Here is a 24086-nt window from a genome sequence, read left to right on the forward strand (position 1 = left end):
GCATAAGACATGCCCATCTGTAAAGATCCTCCCAATATTGTTTTCCAAGATCAAGATAACAACATGCCAAATCTGGCTCGAATGTCTGCTACCACTATATCCATCATTACACTCTTAGTAGGAATTTGAGCTAAGGTGACAACTAAATCCTTAATCAACCCTAAATATTTTACTTTTCTGGAATCAAAAGAGAAAAAATCTTTGTAGGGTTTGGTAATTTGGAGTCCTAAATGGTTCAGGATTGACTTAGGCATGAGATTATGTGAAGCTCTGGAGTCTAACATGGCCTTGTGAAGGATCATATCATGTATGCTTAGACTTACATAAAATAGGGGAACACCATTGTTTATACTAGTGACATGTGGACCAAAAACAAATTCAGGAGCATCATCATCTAGGTTTAAAGAATCTTGTGAATTTATGTTGGTTTGATCGATTCCTGAACTTTTAACCATAGTAAAAATTCTTTTCCTATACTTTTTATTTCTTAAAAGTTCAACAAAAGGAATGGATACTTTCAACTTACTAATTCAGATTCCAGATTAAATGCTGACTGTGCTTTTTCTGAATCCTTGATCTCCTTTTTTGCTTCTTCTGCTTTTCTAGGATTGTCCTTCTTAGTCTCCTCTGGTTTCTTCAATATCTCTTTCCTGGGTTCAATTGGTTGTTCAATTGTTGTCTTTTGTGGCAGAGTCTTGATAGGGACATTCTGGTTTCTGAGGTTGTATTACCTCTGAAATTATGCCACTGGCTTATTATACCCCTGCTAATAAACAACTAAATCACAAATACGAATGCTTCCTTTTCTGCTGAGCATCTAGCAGAAATGTCATGCTCTTATTTAGTGGAAAATACTTGGGGTTCTTTATCATCGAAACACCCAATCTAATGATCTTCTTCATCAATGGAATCCTCATCAATGAAAGCTTCAGGAAAAGGAGGCCGAATAACAGGCTATTGGTCTTCGGGACCTTTTTGCTCTCTAGGATGATTTTGAGTAGCCTGGGGTCTTCTGAAACTCAGATTCTTGACTTGAGGTTGATTTTCAACTCGTGGAGGAGTTAATTTATCCACCAACTTCTCCATTTTTTTAGCATCACATTAAACTTTACATCAGGAGATGAAGACGATTCTTCTTTGAAATTGTTGTAGCGGTTGCAACACCCTCCAAATGTTTGGCCTAAATTGAAATATTGGAGCCTATTGTGGATCTTGTGATCGATCGTTCCTTAGGAACTTATTGCTTGTAGAAAATCTGGTGCAGGTTAACCCGATAATGCAATATAAATCAAAGCAACATAGTATAACCTACTTCTACTATCAATTTTTGGAAGCCTAAAGATCGAGCTGAACAATATAACCAGAAGAAGAAGAATCAATCACACAATACACATGAAAATACTTTGGGGAAAGCCTAAGCTAAAAACCCCACTATCTGTATTATCATACAAGGTGGAAATACATAGGAATGATACAAAGCCTTAGCTCTCATAGCTAGCCAGCTCTCAGTACAATCCTCACAGATGCTCATAGGCAATCTTGGCTTCTCTCAAGCCTTCCTCTCTGCCCTCCAAGCTCCTATTTCCTTGCGTTGTTCCTCTGGGATGATTCTCCTTCAACCAAGTGGAAAACTCATCTACCAAGTGGATGATCACCTGATCTCACACACTATCAGAACTGCGCAATCCTCAAGGAATGATTTCCTTGACTGCATGCATGAGTTTTCTTTATAGGAAAACACATACAACTGATAGTACATTGTCCTTGGTTTTAATCTCAACTGGGTCTTTCTCAGAATAGACATGCATGAGTTTCTGATGAGGGAATCTTCAGTTAACTGGAGTAGCATTAGTTGAGTGCATGCATGCATCAACTGACTGTTAACTCTCTATTAGTTCCTCAAATAGTTTGGAACTAATTTAACTGGACTTAACTCAGTAAACTGAGTCAACTAATTACAACTCAAATATAACTCAATCTTATCTCCTTAATTTAAGGGATAACTCTTGCATGACTTCAGAAAGACTTCTAACTTGAATTTCTCCAACTAATTAATTCAAAATGAATTAATTAATTATTTCCAAGTAGCTGTTAAGACTAAATTCGATTTTAATTCTCAATTTAATTCAAGGACAAATTAAATTGGAATATTCTTGTTGCCATATTTCAACACTCTCTCTCAACAACAAAGGGATTATCTGCCACCCCGATCTTGTCTCTATGGAACTCGAATTTACACTTTGATAATGCCTTTGTTAAAATGTCAGCATCTTGCTCCTCTGGTGAAATATACTGCAACAACATGATCCTCCCATCATCAACAACTTGCTTTACATTGTAAAGCCAACGGGAACTCACAACTGAATTGTTCTTCGGTCTGGGAACCATGTCCCAAGCACTATTACGAACTATGGAGTCATACTCCTCCACCATAGCATCAACTCAAATCGGCTACTGCACTGCTTCCTCAAAGGAAGATGGCTCGGTCTCAACACATTCCCCAGCAAGGGCCATGTATCCAGTGTACCTCTCAGGTGACCTCCTCTGTCTGCGCTAAGAAGATGGTGCTCCCACATTCTCTCTCGCATCCTCCAACAATCTGTTATCTTCTCTTGTGCACTTCCGTCCATCCCTGGAAGACTCTGCTTGAGTGGATGCCTCCACTCCTGGAACCTCTGGATGCGGCAGCTCCGCATCAGTCTGAGGCTCCTCCTCCTTAGGAATCAACAATTCCTCCACAGCTTGTAATTGGAGCTCCCTCTCAAGGGAAACTCGCATGGCCTTCTTCTCATTGAACTTGAGATCTTTGGGAACCACTGTCCTCTGGCTGGTAGGCAAGAACACCCAATAGTTGTGAGGTTTATCAGTGTACGCCACAAGTATCCCAACTCTGTTGCCAGCTCAAGCTTCTTTCATGCATCCTTTGTCCCACGACAATATACCGATGAGCCAAAGATCCTGAAGTGACCCACATCTAGTCTCTTACCAGAGAAAGCTTCCTCTGGTGTCTTCATCCCAAGTATGCGATGCAACCTTCTATTTTGCAAATAGACCGCTGTGTTGCATGCCTCAGCCCACAAGTGAAGTCGTAGGCCTTGGTCATGTAGCATTGCTCGTGCTGCCCCTACAATAGTTCTATTCTTCCTCTTGGCCACCCCATTCTGCTGTGGGTTATGAGGCATCGTCAACTCTCATTTAATTCCTTCCGCTACACAGAAGTCCTTAAACTCTTGAGAGACGTATTCTCCACCGTTGTCGCTTCTGAAGGCCTTGACCTTCTTCCATGACTCTTTCTCGACCAAAGCTTTGAACTCACAAAACTTTGTGAAAGTTTGGTCCTTCTTCTGCATGAAATAAATCCAACATTTACGAGAATAGTCATCAATGAAAATCACATAATACCTTTGCTTCGCTGTGGATGCCGTCGAGAATGGTCGACACACATCAGTATGAACTTGCTCTAAGATAGCCTTTGCTCGATTGTCTCAACCATGAAAGAAAGACTTGGTGTACTTTCCCAAGGTACAACCTTTGCATGTGTCAACTCGCTCAAGTTTACCTTTGGGAAGTCCTTTAGATATCTGCTGCATTATCTTCAATGCCCCATGATGCAAATGGCCCAACCACCTGTGCCACAACTCGCCAATGTCTTGGCTTTGCACCAATTCTGCTTTCATACTCAATGCTGCACAATCATTTACCTCTAGTTTATAGAGATTCTTCACCCAAATCCCTATCCTCTTGGTCTGACCCGTGGCTATGTGTCTTAGGAACGCCTTTCCTTTACTGAAGACAACATCGTAGCCTTTGTCCTCCAACATCGCGACCGATACCAAGTTCTTCTTCAATCCAGGCAGATACTTCGCATCTGTCAAGGTGAGAGGAGCTCCATGCTCCCTCTTAAAAGCAACCGTGCCCACTCCTGAAACACTATACCTTCCGTCATCACCCATCTCTATGCGCATCTCGAGGTCTTTCTCCTCCAAGGCATTGAATAAATTTTTATCATCGGTCATGTGGAATGAGGCTCCACTGCTAAGATACCAGACACAACCCATCATCGATGGCACCATGCATGCGATGAGGGTAAAGTCCATTTCGAACTGAGAGGCTAATGCCTCACCATCCGATCCTTTCGAGGATCCCTTCTTGGACTTCTTTGATGGGCAATTAGTCATATAATGTCCCATCTCGTGACAATTAAAGCATCTCACTTTAGACTTGTCAACCTTCTTCCCTCCATGAGAAGAATTTGATTTGGAATGGGAAGCTTTCTCCTTCCCTTTCCTTGCCTTACTTGCTAAGGCCAGATTTTCTTCATCATCATCCTTGGATGAAGAACCATCTCGTGTGCTCCTCCTGATCTCCTCTTGCATGAGATCCGACCACAGTCGTTCCCAAGCCGACAGTTTCTCCCCTCCATTCATAGAGTCTTGGCAGCTATTCCAACTCTTTGGAAGGCCAAGGAGAGTGAGACTCACCATATCATCATCGAAGGTAGTTATTCCCACACTGCCAAGCTCATCTCTGCAGGTGGTGAGCTTGTTCAAATATGTGGAAATAGTATCGCCCTTCTCTATCTTGATTCTTCCAAGCCTATCCTTGAGAGCCAATTTCCTCCAGTCGCTACTGTTCTAGTAGAGGTCCTTCAATGTTTTCCACATTGAAAATGGAGTATCCTTTTTTGATGCCTCTAAAATCGTAGCAACCAACATTGGGGTATAACCACCCACTCTGGACCTTAGTACAACTCCTTTTCCGTTTGGGATGGTGGCTCCGATTGGATATTATGGGACCAGTTTCCCAAGAATGTGTGGTTTAATGAATGAGTACTTTAAAATGTATATCGAAGATGGTAGATGGTTAAATCTATGACTTTAAAATACAAAAATATACCTATATAACCCGGGTAATCTTATAACAATGCGATTTTCGATAATTACTAGCAGACAAACAATCATATAGATGATTTACTTATCCATAGAAAGATGCATTTAAATAATGATTACTTTGTTTAAGAAATCAAACAAAGTAATTATAAAAACATATTGCATGACATCGTAATATTTATCGTTGATATATATCTCTAATATAACAATTCTAAATCGTTCAGAAGTGACTCAAATTAAATGAAATGCTAATTAAATCAGGACAAAAAGAACACTGATAGAAATACTGCATGCATTTGAGTCTTGATATTTAAATAAAATTCCGGTTCCACCTCTTTATTCCAGAAACTTCCAGGAGATACAAAATGCAGGTCTTGAAAAAGTTCTTTCACAAAAATCTGAAACCTTGATCCATTGCTCATAAAAAATAAATTTAGAAGTGCAGAAGTGCAACTTCTCAAGTCTAGTTTTTGTACAAATTGAGGACCCCCTCTTCAATAACGTGAAAGGGTTTATATAATAGAATTAAAACAAACTGTCAACAAAAATCGCTTAGAGTTGTTGAAATTGTAAACATTAAAATCTGGGATTTGAATTGCAAAAATAGTAGTGTGATTGACTTTGAAAATATTCATTGTATCTATTTCTTCTCCTGTATCCGCAACTGACAAATTGAGAGCATGTTTTGAATTTCCGGAGGATGACTCATCCTGGAGTGTAGTTGTCCTGTGTACGTGGCATCTGAAAGCTCGGGCACCATGCGATCAACAACGTTGGCAAGGCATTTGATGGTCATCTGTTGACTGTGCGGCTTGACCAAAAAGGACCAATACGCATCCCAAGTAAGGCTTTGTACTTTGCTGAGTTGTTCATCTTTGGTGGCCAAATCTTGCTTCCATTGATTTTCTAACATTTTCGCTTTTGGAAGCTTTCCTAGGGAACAATCAGAAATCAAATTGGCTCCATATAAATTATCATTTACCAGCTCAATCACATTTTTCATTATAGCTCTGGCCCTGGAAGTAGCCCTTTCTGCCTTTATCAACTGTGTTTCCCATTCTGAAAACAATATTTCTTTATGCGACTCTTGAATTTTCGGTAGGTTAGCAGCTCTGCCTTCCACTGTGCTTTTCCAGGAGAGGAAATTTGTGACCTTGTCATTTGCATCCTCAAATTCTAATCTGGTATTAACTGCCTGATTGATCAACGATGTAGTTATGATGCATAATGGGTTGACAAGAGATATTTTATGGCAAAGTAGATTGAGCTGTTGCGATAAGGCCTTATTTGCTTCTAGGGCTTCCTTCTTAAATTCCTCGACCTTAGGATAATCTCTGAACTGTTCTGTATATAGTTGTAGTTGTGAGATTTTCTCCTCTTTAGCCTTCATTTCTTGTTGATGTGTCAATTGAAGCTGTTCAAGCTTTTGAGACAACTATTTTTGTTTTTGGATGGCATGCTGGTCGATCTTCTGTTTCTCCAGGTTTAATTGTTCCTCAGACTGCTCGTTCTTTTGCTTTTCTTCTACCAACTGTTCTTCAAGCTCATTAATTTTTTGTTGTTGTACTGCTACCTATTCCTCAAGCTGATTAATCCTTTGATCCTTTTCCTTGAACAATTGGTTAACCTCAGTTGCCTTATCAATTGTGGCAGCTGTGTATGCCCCTGCAAATTGCGATAGCTTAGTCAAATCCTCAGAAGGATTGACTTCTGAATCCTTCCATAAAACATTCATAAATTCAGATTGAGGAGCTGTGGATGATGTATGATCAATTTTCCTCTTTTTTCTTTGCCTTTTGACTACAACCCTGTGTTTTGGACTGTAAAATACATCCAATGGTGGTATTTCCTCAATATTCAATATAATTTCTCCTGAAGGGTTTTAAGGAATTATTTCAATCTCTTTCTGCGCTATATCTTTATTGGGCATTGCTTCAATCACACTATCAGGAACAATGGGCCGTTGTGTCGTGGTCGATGTTGATGTGGTAATGTTTTGGGGGTCGCTCTGGCTTTTGATTTGCTGATCAAATTGCTCCCATTCTTTTATTAAGATGGGGTCAATATGGACATCTGTGCTAAGGGGTTCACTAGTCTTTCCACCTGTTTCCCCTACCCTAGAAATCTCTTTAATAGTCTGCTCCCGTTGTGCTCTGCTTGCTGAACAATAAGGGTAGTATTTATTAAGTCTAGAGGTACTGTCAGTAACCTCTGTGGTCTGTATTCCATGAATTTGTCCATCTTCTCGGTTCCCAATTTGAATCTTGCTAGATGACTTACTTGTGAGAATAATTCCGCTGAAGCGAATAGGTCATCAAACTCATCCTTCTCATGTATAAATTTACTAATTTTCACCTGACTAGTGAAATTGAAAGCGACCTTGTTTGGATCATATTGTCTTTTAGGAATTACTGCTAGACCCAGATCCTTTGTTTTCTCTACTTCTTTCTCAGCATGTTTAAAATCATGCAATGTGTAAGTGCCACAACGGAGGGGAACTGGAGGCCATACTTGTTTCTTAGAATCTTTAACGTTTCTATACATCCCTTTTTCCACTATCTGGTATGCTATTTCCTTAGCTAATAGCTTATCTGGAATGTAGAGTGGAAGGACATGAGGGTCTGTAATATTGCCAGAAACCCTAACATAAGTGAACTTCTCCTTCCTGAACCAACTGCCGATTGAAGTTAAGTCAATGCTGGCTTCGTCAGACAGCCGAGGAGCAGGTTTATTGAAGATGGCTTGATGGACAGGTAAAATGAAACCATGGAAAATCTTGTATGAATGATTCTTGTAGTTAGACTTCCATAAATATTTATGATAAATATGAATGGGGGTTGGATCCTGAACAGTCCATTTCCAGCCTAGGATGGGAAAGTCGGAATTGAAACAGATTATGTCCATTATGTAGGCGCTCATATAGAATGGGGGCACAATTTTGGTGGAGACAAATCTGTTCCTTCTATAATCTAGTATTTGACTAGCCATTTTATCTGATAGAATGGTTGCCCAATCCATAATAAAGGAGTTGATTGCTGCTTCTATTAATGGAACCATTTCTATAGAAAATCTAGTAGAATCGGGGCTTCCAAAGAGCCTACATACCATAGCAGCAACATAACAATACGGAGATGCTAAGGAGTCCACATAGTACATACCAGAGGATTCATGTTTATGCTTGTTTGGAAAATGTCTCCACTGTTTGATAGGGTCTGACTCTATGTCATTCTCCTTAGCGAAAGCTTCCAGGAATGATTTGTTGTAGTGTCGTTGGGGATCCGGCAAGTGATACATTCTCTTGACATCTTCAGGTTTGAATGTCCCGAACATCCTCCCATCAGCTGTGAAGAAAGCTCTGTCTATGATATTAATACTTTCGATTACCCATCTCACTAGATCATTATATGGTAAAACTTTGGCTCGGGTTGCTATTTTATGGAGGAAAGAGCTGGCCAGATCATTGAGTGTGGTTTCTGTTCGATCAGTTCCATAAACTGTTGCTTCTTCTTCTATCTTCATTGGATTTTCTGCTTCAATTATAGCATATATGCCTTCTCACGAGATTTTACCAAGGCCTAGATAGGTAGTATCTGCAATTAACACCAATTTTGCTGGTCCTTCTTCCACTATAACGGGGGCCTTTGCCTTTCAAGATTTCTTAGACATATTGCCCAATTTTGTGGTTCTCAGTCAGCTCTGCAAAATGAGAAAGAGGAGCATAACAATCAAAAAACTTGAGAGGAGATAATACAAATTACAGTCCAAACGCAGTTAAGCACATTAGATGCATGAGATGTTATATTGTACTTAGCTATCACGGATGAAATCTTTAAAGGACTTACCCATAACTGCTTCTTAATGTTTTACCGTAACTTCCAACATGAAACTTTAATGCTGAAACCATATGTCGCATTGCAAGTTTGGTAACGGTCCTTTTTAGAATAGGTGTCGTGACTCTGCGATTTGTGATCAATGATTGTGTTATTTTAATATTTGTGTAATAATCGCGTATCGCAAATCGGGAGTTACAAGCACCATGCTTAAAATGTTTGTTCGCATAGTTGCGATTGTGATGAGTGCTGAGCTGGCATGGGGAGACAACGGGTTTCATCCTTGGAAAATCACGTTATTTCTTTATAATCGATTTATCCCTATACCACATGTATTCATAGTATTTATCACTTTTCTTTTATCAAGTACGCGACATGTGATAATTGAATCGCAATGCAATCTTCAATGCAATGTATTGAATGTTTCCCTTATGAATTGGTGATATGCAATTGCGATAGCTTTATCGCATCACAAAGTTTCAATGCCGCTTTAATCATTCCATGGGATTAATGAAGTGTGAGGTGCGATAGTCAAATCACCTCGTGTTTTTTTATAAATGGCTTACTTTGATTAAAACTTTGCAATGAGGGCTTTGACATGACTTTTGATCGCATCGCAAGCTCTCCTTGGATGTTCACGGGTTCTAAAGAAATGCGATTTGCGATGAGCGGTCCTAAATACTCTATAAGCAATTTTCATATGACTTTTATGTAAAAATTATTTTACTCAAAAGTTTATTGCTTTTATTTATATTCTAAAGGGGACCCTTTTTATTTAGCATTTTAAGACTAAGAGTTTAAAAATTAAAATGGGGTGGGTTGTTGTATAGCACAACAATTGGCGATTCACTGGGAGAACCAGTTATCTTTGAAAAATAATGAAATTTCTAAAACTTTCTTATGTAGAATCAATTGAGGAAAAAGACAACTATCTAAGAATTGGTTAGATAAAACTTTACTCTGAAATAAAAATATATGAATTTTGCAACTTCTTGTACAAACCCTTATGATAAAATAAAAACATTTTTTGGTTTCTTCAAGCTTTGATTGGTTGTTAAAGATAAAGTAGGGGGCTCTTCCAACTTAGCTTTTTATATTTACTCTTTTTTCACAGGTAGTGCCTCTGCTTCTAGCAAACATCTATAGTCTGGACAGGGATACCTTTTAAGCATCAGTCATTCATTGTCCCATCCGTCTAAGAGTATAACTTATTGAAAGATAAATCCAAAAGATATGTCTACATGTATTTTTTATTTTTTGGATAAAAGCCATTTTCCTAGTTTGGGAGCCAGATGATGACAATGCCATTCATTGGTTGTAATTGAACTGAACAAGCTGGCTCATAATGAGACCCCTTGTCTTATGATTATAAGTCATTGCCCTGTTTTGATATGCAATTTTGGTAATGTCAATTTAATTAGTTCCCTATGATCATGGTAAGCAAGCTTGTCATGAAACCTCTTATCTTTTAAATGAAATATATTTTAGAATTACACTCTGAAAAATCATAAACCTAGTGGATGGGGTGAATGACTTACTCCTTAAGAGTTTGTGGATGACAATTTTAGAGTTGTGGATGCTTAGCTGGAGAAAGTCTTTACCTTTTTGTAAATAACCTTTCTTAACTTTATAAAACTTCAAAATGATTTACTATATTTTCTAGGTTTGGAAGATTTCACAAATTTAAAGAGGTTCTCAGAGTTTCATGTTTTATCTAATTTCCAAAACTGTAATCATTTCCTTGAAAGGTTCTATTTTTTGAAAGCCAATATTCACAATATTCTTTCAAAGAACTTTTCAATAGTGAAAAGTCAATGGGAGACTATTTACAACATTATTTCCTAAAAGAAACTAGCTTGCATAAAGAATATGTATAGGTAAGAAGGGGTTACCTCCTTAGGAGAAGAATTTCTTTAAGATAAGCCCATTCACAGGAAGAGAATCTCTCTTTCCTGATAAGTCTTGCAGTAGGAATGTTGATGAGCCTATCTTTTCAATGATCTGAAATGGTCCAAGCCACATCTTTTGAAATTTGGTATGCTTACCTTTGTCTTCATGTGATTTTTCCCATTTCAAAACGAGATCACCAATCTGTAATGTTTTTGAGCTAGCAGAACTTGCATCAAAAGAAGATTTAATGATTTGTTGATGTTTAGCATGAGTAATTTCGGCCTTTTCTCTTTCCTCATCTGATATAAGGATTTGATCAAACCTCAATTGAATAGAGGAAGAAGGGATTTCTTCAATAAATTGTACAAGGGCTAGGGATGCGAGTGCTAAATTTGGAGGTATTACAGCTTCCTTCCCATACACCAAGTTAAAAGGAGAAGTACCTATAGAGGCCTTATGAGTTATGCGATCTGCCCATAATGCAAATATTAAAGATTTATGCCAATTCTTTTTATTTTGATCAACAATTCTTTTAATCATCTTGATGAGATTCTTGTTAGTTGACTCGTCTAAGCCTTTCCTTGAGGATAGTAATTTGCAGAGTATTTTAACTTAAAGCCTCTCTTAAGAGCAAATTCAACTATACTATTCCCAGAAAAATAAGATGCATTATCAAAAATAAGCGCGTTAGGTAAATCAAACCTTGTAATGATGAACTGATCAATGAATTCAATAATTGCATCACAATTGGCTACCTTTAGTGGAATTACGTCTACCCACTTTCTGAAGTAGTCCGTGGCCGTGAGGATGTATCTGTGTTGCTTGGAAGAATGTGGAACAATCTCTCCTATAATATCAAGCCTCCATTGTTCAAATGGTTGCTCAATATTTACCGGTTGTAAAGGAAAGGCTGGTTTCCTTTGTCTTCAGCTAGCAGTTTGGCATACCTTGCATTTCCTTACGTAGTCATGGGCATCTTTAAACAAAGTCAGCAAATAAGATCCAACATGTAGTATTTTGTGAGCTGTAGTCTCTCCTCCAAAATGTCCACCTGCTGGGCCATCATGCAATTCCCGCAAAACCATTTGTGCTTCATTTTTTTCCAGGCATCTTAATAAAATTGAATCATAATTTCTCCTGAATAACACATTATCAATGATTTTGAAGTGTTTGGATTTTAATCTTAAGGCACATTTGTTTTTGTAACTGAATTTAGGGGGGGCATATCCATTTTTCAAGTAAAATATAAGATCAACATATTGAGATTAAGAATTAATGATACTTATCTCATTTACTTGTGCAGTATTGTTTGAATCTTCATGGCCTGGAATATTGGATGCTCCTGCCAATAACCTACAAAAACCTTGTCCTCTAACAATTTTCGTTGGTTTAATATCGATATCATACTCTTGTAAAGCTGTTACCCAATTAGCTCTCTTCTCTCCTACTTCCCTTTGAACTAGCAATTGTCTCACTGCAAAGAATGGGACTATTACCTTTGTGTGTGTTTTTAGGAGAAATGGTCTAAAGTGTTTGATAGATTTAAATACAACGAAAGCTTGTTTTTAAACTTCAGAATAGTTGAGTTCAACACCTTGAAAATTAGAGATAAAGAAAGATATGGGTGCTTGTACTTGCTGGTCATTGATCTATGTTAAAACAACAGTGTAAGATGTTTTAGTGGCTAAAGTATACAAAATAAAATGACTAGAAAAATTCAGAGTATTCAATGCAGGAGCATTAATGATTGCTTGTTTGATCGAGTCAAAAGCCTCTTTTTCGTTATGTCCCCATTTGAAAACTTATTTTTTCTTAATCATAGATTGCAAGGGTAAAACTATCTGAGAAAAATCAGGAACAAATCTTTTCACAAAATTTATCTGTCCCAAAAATGATTGCATAGATTTCTTGTTGTGTGGCAAAGGAATATCAAAAATCTCTTTTATCCTGTCCAGATCAATGTATATGCCATCTTTGGATACAATAAACCCTAAGAGCTTACCTTCATTAAGAGAAAAGAATGATTTCTTGGGATTTAAAGAAATCCCATATTTTTTACAACGTTCAAAGATCTGTTTTAAATCATGCAGATGATTGCTCTTTTTTCTAGAATAGACAGTTATGTCATTTAAGTAAAAAATGACTGTTCAATTGATCAAACCTTTGAAGGCTATATCCATGGCTCGTTGGAAAGTAGCTCCAACATTTATCAAACCAAAAGGCATTTTCTGATAAGCATATGTTCCCCATTTAGTTCTGAATGTAGTCTTTAATCTATCATCTGGATGTACCAGTATCTGATTGTATCCTGAAAAACCATCAAGAAAAGACATTAACTCTGAGCCAGCTACTGATTGAAGTATCTGTTCCATTGTTGGTAATGGGAAATTATCTTTCTGGCATGCTTTGTTGAGATTTCTAAAATCTATGCAAATCCTAATATCACCGTTATTTTTCCTCATACATACCAAGTTTGAAACCCATTTAGAATGTCTGACATGAAAGATTATTTTAGCTTTAAGGAGTTTATTCAATTAAGCTTTGATTTGACTTTCAAGATTTGGGTGAATTTTCCTTAGCTTCTATTGTACAAGTTTCTCATCAGAAATCATTGGAATTGTGTGTTGGATAATAGAGGTATCATAAGTTTTCAGATCTTCGTAATTCCAAGCGATTTTTTTTTTGTATTTATTTAATAATCTGAGGAAAGCAAATATTTCATCTGATGAAAGTCCAAGTCCTAGATTGACATTATGGGGTTTGGCCTCAGTGCCAAGATTTACTAATTCAAACCTTAAAGTAGAACTTTGAAGTTTTGCATTAGTGATCTTTTTGAATCTATCCTTAATATCATAAAGATCTTCTAGCTTGACCACAGATAGGAATAGGATTTTAATTGAGTCTTTGTTTTAATTGAAGATCATGATCGCTTTCATCGATAATATGTTCATCATAAGGTCCTTCAGAAGTCAGGAAATTTAAGATATCCTCATCATGATTAAATACACGCAAATTGGTGACATTATCTGGGACAGATGGTCGAAAAAATAATTCAATTGAAAATCTATCTGGACTATAATCCTCAAATGGAAGGAGCTTAGAAGAAACATTAGCCAAAATATCGACTGTTGCATTCTGTGATCTAGGAATAGGAGAAATGTCAAATGCCAGAAAGTGAGTTATGAGGTCTTGAACAAGTGACTGATAATGTTTGAGATGTCCTGAAAGACAATGGATAGTATTTCTCACTTGTTTTATGACAATCTTGGAATCACCAAATAATTTCAGATATTGGATATTCAGGCCTATTGATTTATAGAGCCCTTGAATCAATGCCTCACATTTCGTAGTGTTATTGGTACACTCAAATTCTAGCCTACATGATAACATCATTTTTTCTCCTTCTGGACTAACTAAAATACATCCTGCTCCTGCACTGTCATTAGATTTGATCCATCAAAATACAAAGACCAAAATAAAGGCTTCTTTACATGCTTATTTAAAAGTTCATCTGCAACATTGACACACTTTGAGGTATCAATATGGGAATTTTTTTTGATCTGTGACATGATATTATTAACAGGAAAAGGGGATTGTTGAGCATTAAAATTCCCAAAAAATGATTCAGCCGAATAGTTTCCAAGAATGTTATTATTGAAGGCTACAAGTTGATTTTCTTCTTCAAACTAAGTGACTGTATGAGTCAAATGTTTTTCGCGATCTATTCTGATTTGAATTGGTTTCCCATTATAGGGAAGCCACCTGTGAGACCAATCAGTCGAAATATAACTGTAAAGATTTTTGGACCAGTCTCTACTAAGGATCAAACCATAAAACTCATGGATGTCAGCAATTAATATATCAATTCTTTGGACAACCCTGGGATCAACTGATAATCTGATAGTAACTGAATTTATTTCTCCTAAAACTTGTACCTTAGTTCGATCTAATTGAACAATATGGACTGCAGACTTCTAGGGCTCAATATTTAACTTGGAGCAAACTGAGGCTGACATTATATTTGATGAAGCCCCTAAATCTATCAAACAGTTGTGCAAATTTCTATTATAGATCTCATAAGTCAAGAGAAAACGAGGAGTATAAGAATTTGACCTATCCCCAATTAAAACAACATCAGTAGCATCTACCTTATCGGATGGTGGCTTACCTGATCCTCTAGCAGCCTTGGATAATACACCAGTTGGAAGAGGAGAAGAAGGTACTGCGTTTAATTCTTTAAGCAACAACTTTTGTTGATGTTTGAGCTTGCTGATTTCATGTAAAGAAATATTTGCTCGAGCCTTCTTCATGTCTTCCACAATGTTATAGTCCATGGAATCTGAAACTACTAGTGTTTTAGAAGATGGGGGAGGATTGGAGGATGATGGTTGATTGTGGGGAGACACAACTGGAGTTTTCTTTATAGGAGTTTTGTCTTTAGTAACAGGAGTTGAGTTTTTCTTCTTAGAATTTGCTTGATTAGGATCTGCTATACTTTTTCTCTTGGTATTTACTGGGAGAGCTTCCTATTCACTTTCATTATCAGAGTTGGGTAAGATAAAGTCCCACATTCCATGACATTCAATTGTTTCATGTTCATCCGTTTCTTCAGCTGATAAAACATTATCTTCATCTTCATCATCATCCAAATCAGATTCTGCATTAGATATAGCATTAGGTGGTTTAGGATCAGTTGGCTGATTTCTTTTAAAGTTCCTAAAAGGTTTTTTTGTAGAAGTCTCAGCTACCTGCTTTTTTATTTCAACCATTTCATTAGACATAGTTTTAAGAAATTTTTGTAAACCTTCCATGTCATATGGATCCTTGACTTCTTTCTTCTTTGAATCATCTCTAAAGGTAACTTTTTTGGATTTTCTTTCCTCGAGAGCGTTTTTTTTCCAAAGCAAGGATACGTTTTTCAACAACGATTGCTTCCTTCATATTTTCTGCTAATGTTAGCTTAGTAGCCCTATCAACGAAGATGGCTATGTTTGAAGGCAAGGCAGAGATATATCATTCATTTCAGACTTCCTCACTAGGCTTAGATGTCGTAGGAATTTTATTCAACAACTTATTAAAGCGTGAGTTGAAGTCTTTGATGGGTTCCTTTGATTCAGATTTCATAATGGAGAGATCATTAATCAAAGTGGCAGTAGACCTATCGTCTCCAAACTTAGTTAGAAATTGTTCCTAAAAAGCATCCCAGGTATTAATAGATCCTGGTGGTAACAAAAAGTACCACGATCCTGCTTCTCCTTGTAGAGTGTATGGAAATAGTCTAACAACAACATCTTCTTCTGTTACTCCATTCAAGTTGATTGATAACATGAAATTATTTATATGTTCTTCTGCTAACAGGCCAATGTCAGGATTAAATTTTGGTAACCATTTTTCAGGATGTGCTGGTAATTGACTCAAAGGTGCAGGCATTCTGACTGCTCTTGGGTTGGTCCATGGCCTTGGTTAAGGTTGATTATGTGCCATCATTGAGCTAATAGTAGAAGAGGGTGATGAAGCAGTTGAAAGTGATTGGGTAGAGGATGTTGAAGTTCCTGTACCTTTTTGGACTATGATCTGAAGTTGGGAAAGGGATGGATGATCTTGCAATGGTATGGATGGAATAGATGATGATGAGGACAGAGTCTCATTGTTAGATTCAGATGGTGTCTTCCTAGCCCTTTTTTGACTTGGCAGAGGGAATTCAACTGGTGGAATACCAAGTTTTTCACTCTGTGCTCTAGTAAGCAGCTATGATGGGATATATTGCGAAGTCACACTGCCTTGGGATAACTCAGACTGTTCTTGGGATATTGAAAATCCTTGGAATTTATGAATTAAAGACTATACTTCAGGGGGTTCAAGAGAAGAATTGTCTGGTATGTTTAGGGTTTCATAGTGGGTGTTGTATTTTTCTTTTCAACTTCTCGCTTAGAAATATGAGATTTAGAATGTGAAGGAGAAGTTGGAGGAGATGGTGAGGGCGTTTTACTCTTAGAATGGCCAATGGATTTAGATTTACTCGCCATTCACAGTTAAGCCCTCCTTCTAGAGCCAAAAATGTTGATGCCTCTAAAATCGTAGCACCAACATTGGGGGATAACCACCTGGTCCGGACCTTAGTACAACTTCTTTTATGTTTGGAATGGTGGCTCCGACTGGATATTATGGGACCAATTTCCCAATAATGTGTGGTTTAATGAATGAGTGTTTTAAAATGTATATCGAAGATGGTAGATGGTTTAATCTATGACTTTAAAAAATACAAATATACTTATATAACTCGGGTAATCTTATAACAATGCGATTTTTGATAATTCATAGCAGACAAACAATCATATAGATGATTTACTTATCCATAGAAAGATGCATTTAAATAATGCTTACTTTGTTTAAGAAATTAAATAAAGTAATTATAAAAACATATCTCATGACATCGTAATATTTATTTCTGATATATATCTCTAATGTATCAATTCTAAATCATTCAGAAATGACTCAATATAGAATTGCTTGAAGTGTGTGAATACATCAACATTAGCAAATTAAATGAAATGCTAATTAAATCAAGACAAAAAGAATAATGATAGAAATACCGCATGCATTTGAGTCTTGATATGTAAATAACATTCCGGTTCCACCTCTTTATTCTAGAAACTTCTAGGAGATACAAAAATGCAGGTCTTGAAAAAGTTCTTTCACAAAAATCTGAAACCTTGATCCACTGCTCATAAAAAATAAATTTAGAAGTGCAGAAGTGCAACTTCTCAAGTCTAGTTTTTGTACAAATTGAGGACCCCCTCTTTAATAACATGAAAGGGTTTATATAATAGAATTAAAACAAACTGTCAACAAAAATCGCTTAGAGTTGTTGGAACTGTAAACATTAAAATCTGGGATTTGAATTGCAAAAATAGTAGTGCGATTGCCTTTGAAAAGATTCATTGTATCTATTTCTTCTCCTGTATCCGCAATTGACAAATTGAGAGCATGTTTTGAATTTATGGAGGATGACTCATCCTGGAGTGTAGTTGTCCTGTGTACGTGGCATCTGAAAGCTTGGGCACCATGCAATCAAGAACGTTGTCAAGGCATTTGATGGTCATCTGTTGACTGTGCGGCTTGACCAAAAAGGACCAATACGCATCCTAAGTAAGGCTTTGTACTCTGCTGAGTTGTTCATCTTTGGTGGCCAAATCCCGCTTCCATTGATTTTCTAACATTTTCGCTTTTGGAAGCTTTCCTAGGGAACAATTAGAAATCAAATTGGCTCCATATAAATTATCATTTACCAGCTCAATCACATTGTTCATTATAGCTCTGGCCCTGGAAGTAGCCCTTTCTCCCTTTATCAACTATGTTTCCCATTCCGAAAACAATATTTCTTTATGCGACTCTTGAATTTTCGGTAGGTTAGAAGCTCTGCCTTCCACTGTGCTTTGCCAGGAGAGGAAATTTGTGACCTTGTCATCTGCGTCCTCAAATTCTAATTTGGTATTAACTGCCTGATCGATCAGCGATGTAGTTATGATGCATAATGGGTCGACAAGAGATATTTTATGGCAAAGTAGATTGAGTTGTTGCGATAAGGCCTTATTTGCTTCTAGGGCTTCCTTCTTAAATTCCTCGACCTTAGGATAATCTCTGAACTGTTTTGTATATAGTTGTAGTTGTGAGATTTTCTCCTCTTTAGCCTTCATTTCTTGTTGATGTGTCAATTGAAGCTGTTCGAGATTTTGAGACAACTGTTGTTGTTTTTGGATGGCATGCTAGTCGATCTTCTGTTTCTCCAAGTTTAATTGTTCCTCAAGCTGCTCGTTCTTTTGCTTTTCTTCTGCCAACTGTTCTTCAAGCCGATTAATTTTATGTTGTTGTACTGCTGCCTGTTCCTCAAGCTGATTAATCATTTGATCCTTTTCCTTGAATAATTGGTTAACCTCAGTTGCCTTATCAATTGTGGCGGTGTATGTCCCTGCAAATTGAGATAGCTTAGTCAAATCCTCAGAAGGATTGACTTCTGAATCCTTCCATAAAACATTCATAAATTCAGATTGAGGAGTTGTGGATGATGTCTGGTTAATTTTCCTCTTTTTTCTTTTCCTTTTGACTACAGCCCTGTGTTTTGGACTGTAAAATACATCCAATGGTGGTATTTCCTCAATATTTAATATAATTTCTCCTGAAGGGCTTTCAAGAATTATTTCAATCTCTTTCTGAGCTATATCTTTATTGGGTGTTGCTTCAATCGCACTATTATGAACAGTGGGTCGTTGTGTCGCGGTCGATGCTGATGTGGTAATGTTTTGGGGGTCGCTCTGGCTTTTGATCTGATGAAATTGCTCCTATTCTTTTATCAAGATGGGGTCAATATGAACATCTGTGCTGAGGGTTTCACTAGTCTTTCCACCTGTTTCCCCTACCTCAGAAATCTCTTTAATACTATGCTCCCCACTGTGCTCTGCTTGCTGAACAATAGGGGTAGTATTTAGTAAGTCTAGAGGTACTGTCAGTAACCTCTGTGTTCTGTATTCCATGATTTTTTCCATCTTCTCGACTCCCAATTTGAATCTTTCCAGATGACTTACTTGTGAGAATAATTCCGCTAAAGCGAATAGGTCATCAAACTCATCCTTTTCATGTATAAATTTACTAATTTTCACCTGACTGGTGAAATTGAAAGTGACCTTCTTTGGATCATATTGTCTTTTAGGAATTACTACTAGATCCAGATCCTTTGTTTTCTCTGCTTCTTTCTCAACATGTTTAAAATCATGTGTAAGTGCCACAACAGAGGGGAAATGGAGGCCATACTTGTTTCTTAGAATCTTTAAGGTTTTTAGACATCCCTTTTTCCACTATCTGGTATGCTATTTCCCTAGCTAATAGCTTATTTGGAATGTAGAGTGGAAGGAAATGAGGGTCTGTAATACTGCCAAAAACCCTAATATAAGTGAACTTCTCCTCCCATAACCAATTGCCGATTGAAGTTAAGTCAATGCTGGATTCGTTAGACAGCCGAGGAGCAGGTTTATTGAAGATGGCTTGATGGAAACGTAAAATGAAAGCATGACAAATCTTGTATAAATGATTCTTGTAGTCAGACTTCCATAAATATTTATGATAAATATGAATGGGGGTTGGTACCTGAACAATCCATTTCCAGCCTAGGATGGGAAAGTCGGAATTGAAACAGATTGTGTCCATTATGTAGGCGCTCATATAGAATGGAGGGACAATTCTGGTGGAGACAAATCTGTTCCTTCGATAATCTAGTATTTGACTGGCCATTTTATTTGATAGAATGGTTGCCCAATCCATAATAAATGAGTTGATTGTTGCTTCTATTAATGGAACCATTTCTATAGAAAATCTAGTAGAATCGGGGCTTCCAAAGAGCCTACATACCATAAAAGCAGCATAACAATACGGAGATGCTAAGGATGTTGGAAATAATACTAAGAGTGGAGGTGAATTAGTATTATCAGATCACTAATTTAATTTTCAAAACAGATTTGTATACGCTACTTCAGTTAAGTGAACTAGCGTGTGTACGTGACTGTACTTAAGGCAACCAGCGTATATGCAGAGATCTTTTGATTTACTCAATTTATCATGCATTGAACTTTAACCAGTATATAAGTAATTCATTAGACAGTGCAATAAAAGCAAAATAAAGAATCACAGATAAGAAACACACATGAACACCAAGATATAAGGTGGAAATCCAATGTGGGTGAAAACCACCTGTTGCTGTCGTCTTTGTCTTCTTTTAATAATAAGAAAATCTGTTTACAATTTTTGTACTGGTGCAGACTTATACCAGTACGCAGGCTTCTACCTGCAGAAGGTTACAACCTTCTCTTGTTCTCCAGCTTCTCCTGGAAGGGAGCTACAACCCCCTAGCTCTTGTACTAGCCGATATGATTGCTAGTACGTAGGCGCCGACCTACAGAAGGCTATGACCTTCTCTTTTCTTCCAGGGACCACGTTTCATAAATTTTCAGACTGGATCCATCAACAACATCATTCAATCATCAAATATATCTGCATCAACCAATCACCTTTTGAACCAACCATAGCCGAATCAATCATTCACTTAGACAACCCATCAATCTGATCCTTCAGAATACTGTCACCAGAATACAGTAACCAGAACCCAAACCAGAACCTAGAACTCTGTAACAGTAAAGAGAAACAACTGAAACATATTTTATAAGGTATACGCTACTTCCATGTGACGAACCTGTGTGTACACACGCTTTTCTCAAATCCAACCAACATATACATCTGCAAATATAAATTCAGAGTTCTGCAGCTATTCCAGACTTTAGTTATACCCAGAAAATATCATTTATAGAATAATATATGCGTAAGTATTCAGATCTAGAATATACATGAGCAAAAACACATAATGATAGTTCATTTTACGCCTTAAGATCCCGATCCATCATTAAATCTGATCCCTCATCATCAGCTAAGGTTCATCCTTGGTTCAGATCCAGTAATGCACTATAACCCAATAACCTTCATACTAGATCTCACACTTCATCAAATATTTGATACTTGCACACCTTGGCCTAATGATATTCTCCTCCTTTTATAACTTTAGGCCTTTTGTTGAAGATAGCAACAAGAAATTCTAAAAAGAAAATGCTAAAAATAGCAGTGTCATCCAGTGTTGAACTTAGCTATATTGGATTAAAAGTGAAAGTGCTAAAAATAGCATTTTAGATGGATTCCTATTTTAGTCAGTACCTGGACTAAACATAGGAAGTAAAATTCGAATTTGAACTGAACATCTGTTTGAAAATAAATTAATTAATTCACCATGAGTTAATTAGTTGAGAAAATTCAAACATGAAGCCTATGTGAGGACGTGCAACAATTTCTCCATTAATTGAGGAATTTATCCATCAGTTAAAGGGATATGATGAGTTCTATATTGAGTAGTAATTAGTTGGCTCGGTTAACTAAGTCAAGTCCAGTTATATTTGATTTAAATAGTTTGTTTAAATTAAGTAAGTTCAGTTAGTTAATGCATGCTTGCATATAACTGTTGTCCTTCAGATAACTGAATATTCCCTCATGGATAACTCATGCATTTCAGTTCAGACAGAGACCAAGTTGAGTTCAGATGGTGGGACAATGTACTGTCAGTTGCTAGGATATTTCTGGTGAATATTCCTTGCATGCAGAAGGATTTCTATTCCAAGAGAATTGCGTTTTTATTTCTTCTTGTACAGTGAGTGTGATGAGGCCAAATCACACATGTGGCTTCACTGGACCCCAAGAAAAATTGCGCAAAGAAATAGGGGCTTGGAGGACCTGATGAGGATATATACTTGTCTATGTAGTCCATGAGCTTCATTATCTGATTACAGAGAGAGCAGGAAAGCTTTTGAGCTGATTCTTTTTGTAACTTGGAAAGGATTTCCACTTGTATGATAATACCGAGTTGGGGTTTTATGCTTTGGCTTTCCCCTGGTTATATATTTTGTGTTATGTGTGATTGATTTCTTCTTATCAATTATATGTGTTCTTATTGATGTTGCTCAATTTGATTAAGCTTCCACTAAATTGTTTGTAGAAGTAGATCAAGTATTTTGCTTTAGTATATTGCATTATCAGGTGATCTATAGGTGGGAATTTCTACATGGTATCGGAGCATAGGTGATCAAGGAAGAATAGTATACAAGAAGAGGAGAAGTTTGAAGTTTGTGATTCCTGAATATAGAAATCAAGTTCTTATCACATCTCTATTTCACCTATGGCGTTCAGTGGCTTAAGAATTGAATATGCCCTTGATGGCAGTTCGAATTATATAGCCTGGAAGGATCACATGGAGGCAGTATTAGAGGACAACGGTCTAAAGGACTTCATTGATCAAGAAGTCCCCAAATTGATTGATGCTACTCAATTTGCGGAGTGGAAGAAGTGTGTGGGTAGATCTAGGAGAATTCTTCTTTAGGGAATTCGAGACCACATAGTCTCGAGCCTCCATGGGAAGGAGACCCCATTTTCAATGTGGAAAACATTGAAAGATCTATATCAGAATAACAATGATCAGAGGAAGATGGCACTGAAAGACAAGCTTCATAAGATCAAGTATGAAAAGGGTGACACAATCTCTACGTATCTGAACAAGCTCACCACCTGCAGAGATGAGCTTGGAAGTGTAGGGATCATGATAGCGGATGATGACATGGTGAGTCTTGCACTCCTCGGTCTTCCAAAGAGTTGGCATAGGTACCAGGACTCGGTTAATGGAAGATAAAAACTACCAGATTGGGAAAGACTTTGGTCGGATTTGATGCAGGAGGAGATAAGAAGAAGCAACAGAGATGGATCCTCATCGAAGCAAGATGATGAAGAAAATATAACCTTAGCGACTAAGGCAAGGAAAGGGAAAGGGAAGGCATCCCAATCCACATTCGGTTCTTCCCATGGTGGGAAGAAGTTTGACAAATCGAAAGTGAGATGCTTTCATTGTCATGAAGTGGGCCATTATGGTACTAATTGTCCACAGAAGAAATCCAAGAAGGGTTCCTCAAAGGGATCTGATGGTGATTCACTTGCCTCACAGTTTGAGCTGGATTTATCTCTTATCACATGCATGGTTTCATCCATGATGGGATGTGTTTGGTACCTAGACAGTGGAGCCTCTTTCCACATGTCAGGTGACAAGAATCTCTTCAGTACCTTGGAGGAGAAGGATCTCTAGATGCGGGTCGAGATGGGCGATGATGGAAAGTACTGTGTCTCATTTGAAGGTATGATTGTGTTTCAGAGGGAGCATGGAGCTCCCCTCACCCTGACTGATGTTAAGTATGTTCCAGGTTTGAAGAAGAATCTTGTGTCCATTGCCTTGCTAGAAGATAAAGGCTATGATGTAGTCTTTAGCAAAGGAAAGGTATTCCTGAGGCATATCGGCACTGGACAAACAAAGCGAATAGGGATTCGAGTCAAGAATCTCTATAAGCTAGAGGTAGATGACTGTGCTGCTTTGAGTTCCAAAGCAGAGATGGTGCAGAGCCAAGATGTTGGCGAGCTATGGCATAGGAGATTGGGCCACTTGCACCATGGAGCCTTGAAGATCATGCAACAGATTTCTACCGGATTACCCAAGGGAAAACTTGAGCAGACGAGCACATGCAATGGTTGTACCTTGGGTAAGTATGGGAAATCTTCCTTTCTGGATCGAGATAGTAGAGCTGGAGCAATCTTGGAGTGAGTTCACTCAGATGTATGTGGACCATTCTCTACAGCCTCCACCGCTAAACAAAGGTACTATGTTATTTTTATTGATGATTTTTCTCGTAAATGCTGGATCTAATTTATGCAAAATAAGGATCAGACCTTCTTGAGGTTTTGTGAGTTTAAAGCCTTAGCAGAGAAAGAATCGGGAAAGAAAATAAAAGCCTTGGTTAGCGATAATGGTGGAGAGTATGTCTCTCAAAAGTTTAAGGACTTTTGTGCTTCA

This window comes from Pinus tabuliformis, chromosome 7, assembly GCF_031772625.1.
Source record: "Pinus tabuliformis cultivar Carrire ecotype Pingquan chromosome 7, CPIR1, whole genome shotgun sequence".
NCBI lineage: Eukaryota > Viridiplantae > Streptophyta > Pinopsida > Pinales > Pinaceae > Pinus > Pinus tabuliformis.